The sequence below is a fragment of the Papio anubis genome, chromosome 6 (assembly GCF_008728515.1).
Source record: "Papio anubis isolate 15944 chromosome 6, Panubis1.0, whole genome shotgun sequence".
Lineage (NCBI taxonomy): Eukaryota > Metazoa > Chordata > Mammalia > Primates > Cercopithecidae > Papio > Papio anubis.
In genome coordinates, this window is record NC_044981.1 from 88,310,800 (window position 1) to 88,313,814 (window position 3,015).

General features: G+C 38.9%; 1 pseudogene across 1 annotated transcript; it reads left to right on the forward strand.

The window, feature by feature from the left end:
• Nucleotides 1-2,254: 2,254 nt before the first annotated feature.
• Nucleotides 2,255-2,754, forward strand: LOC101014509 (annotated as a pseudogene). The gene has a single exon (XR_002521655.2). The product of XR_002521655.2 is annotated as a 40S ribosomal protein S24 pseudogene (transcript).
• The last annotated feature ends 261 nt before the right edge of the window (nucleotides 2,755-3,015 follow it).

The following is a 3,015-nucleotide window of genomic DNA, read 5'->3' on the forward strand; positions in this document are numbered from 1 at the left end:
AAATAATCTAATGGAAACTCTATAACTAAAAATGCAATTACAGAATTTAGTATCTCAATAGATGGGTTTAATAGCAGGAGATAGGATTATGAACTCTAAAATAGGTCAGTGGGAAATACTGGGATTACTCAGAGAGCAAAAATGATGAAAAGTGTGCAAAAGAAGCTAAGATACATATGGGTCTCAGTAAAACATTCCAATAAGGAATATCATCGGATTCCTGGAAGGGAGGAGAGAGACAACAGGCAGTGATCACATTCGAACAGACACTGGCTGAGAATTTTCCAAAACTGTCAAAAGATATCAACCTGAGAAGCCAAGAAGCCCTACAAAACTGACTAGGATAAACATGAAGGAAATCACATTAGGTACATCATAGAAAAACTTTGGAAAAACAAAGACTGAGGGATAATCTTAAATGCATGGGGGTTCAGAGTTGGGGGGAAAGAACTAGCAGACTGCTCATTTGCTAGAAGAAGAAAAAAATACAACCTGGCAAATTGTAAAGCTGGATGAAATTAGGCATCAAAAGAGTCTTGCAAAGCTCATAATTCAACATCTTTGGAAAGGTTGCTGCAGATTAACATATGCCACATGCAACCCTCAAACTAATCCACAAAGAGAAATGGTTAGTTAGCTGTAACAAATTATAGTTATTACAAGGGTGCCTAAGGTTGTTAGTTCTCTGCTAACTATGGGGGCAACATCTATCAGAACAAAAGAGCAATAATAAGTGGAAATTTTTAAAGATGGTTCGTTTTTAAAATTATTTTATTAGACCTTAACATTGTTCATAATTTTAGCTTAAGTTACCAATAAATAATGTTGAAAAATTCTTTTGAGAGTCGTAACGAGCTGCTATTGTAATGATACAACCCTAATTCCTGTTTATATAAAGGCAATAGACTGAATAGATCAGCCTTATAAATAATATTATCACCTAAATAATTTATAAACTACAAAAGTGTGCCAGTTACTACTTCTATTTGTATTTGTTCACATCTTCCTCTACTTCTCCTTTATCACCAGTAATAAAGGTGAGAAGAGTGACTATTTGCTGCAGTACATACATACAAACTAAAACAGATCACAGCAGGAAGATGCCTCTATCAAATATCACTGAGAAACTCCAATAATAGAGAAGAAGTAGAAAGGCAAGATGCTCATAGCCATATATGTAAATGCCAATCATTGTATACTATAAGTGAATTTGTTCCATCACTGCCTGATGTACTTTGAGACCTAGACCATATGGTCTATTGTGAGCTGAATTCACTTTTCTATGATCTAACTTCTTATGACCTCTTATGATGTCAACAATCTTCAACGCCTCTTCCTCAGCCATTTATTCACTTATTCATCCACTTATTCTGCAGATATTTATTGAATGCCCACTATGTGACAGGCACTACTCTTTTTTTTTTTTTTTTTCTTTGGAGACAGAGTGTCTGTCGCCCAGGCTGGAGTGCAGTGGTGCAATCTTGGCTCACTGCAACCTCCGCCTCCCAGGTTCAAGTGATTCTCCTGCTTCAGTCTCCCGAGTAGCTGGGACTACAGGTGCCCACCACCACGCCTGGCTCATATTTGTATTTTTAGTAGAGATGGAGTTTCACCATGTTGGCCAGGCTGGTCTCAAACTCTTGACCTCAGGTGATCCACCTACTTTGGCCTCCCAAAATGCTCGGATTACAGGCGTGAGTCACCGCGGCCGGCCTGACAGGGACTATTCCATATATGGTGCCTACATGGAAGAGACAAGGTAATTAAATAACTAATGATAAGGAGAAAAATTAGGTAGGGAAGAGGCCAGAAACTGATGGGATGCAATTTTAGGTAGGCTAGCTAAGGAAGATAATAGTAAGAAGGGAAAGTTAAAGATGACCAAAGTAAGGAATGGAGAATTTGGGGGTGAGAATTCCAGGCAGAGATTCCAACAAATACAAGAGCCATAGGTCAGGAGGAGGGCTGATATGTTCAAGAACAAGGAAGCCCATGAGACTGGAGCAGAGGGATATAGGGGAATATGTTGGTAGATGTTATCAGCAAGGGAACTAGGAGCAAGTTCATAAAGGGTCTTATTAGGTCATTTAAAAACTTTGGTTTTTACTCTAAATGAGATGGGATGCCACTGGAGAATGCTGAGCAGAGGGTTATGTGACTGAAGGTAGATTGTAAGGGAAGACTCTTGGTGTGTGGAAGACATACATTGAAAGAGGCTAAGCATGGCAGTAGGAAGACCAGTTAAGAAGCTGTTACAGAGGCAGCCATCATGAACGACACCGTAACTATCCGCACTAGAAAGTTCATGTCCAACCGACTACTTCAGAGGAAACAAATGGTCATTGACGTCCTTCACCCTGGGAAGGCAACAGTGCCTAAGACAGAAATTCGGGAAAAACTAGCCAAAATGTACAAGACCACACCGGATGTCATCTTTGTATTTGGATTCAGAACTCATTTTGGTGGTGGCAAGACAACTGGCTTTGGCATGATTTATGACTCTCTGGATTATGCAAAGAAAAATGAACCCAAACATAGACTTGCAAGACATGGCCTGTATGAGAAGCAAAAGACCTCAAGAAAGCAACGAAAGGAATGCAAGAACAGAATGAAGAAAGTCAGGGGGACTGCAAAGGCCAATGTTGGTGCTGGCAAAAAGTGAGCTGGAGATTGGATCACAGCCAAAAGAGTAAAGGTGCTGCAGTAAAGGCTACCTGTGTCCATTTTGGATTTTTCACAAGCAGATTAATAAACTAAAAACCTTAATGTGAAAAAAAAAAAAAAAGAAGCTGTTACAATAATCCAGGCATAAGATAATGATATGTTAATGTCACGTGGTACTATAGCAGATGGTGAGAGAACACTGGATTTATTTTACAAATTATATTCATGAATTCTATTCTACTTGTTCTATTTATTCATTTATTTATTCCTTATAAAATAAACCCAGAGGAGCTCATTCTCCCCTTTGACCATGAGAGAACACAGCAAAAAGCCAACATCTATGAACCAGAA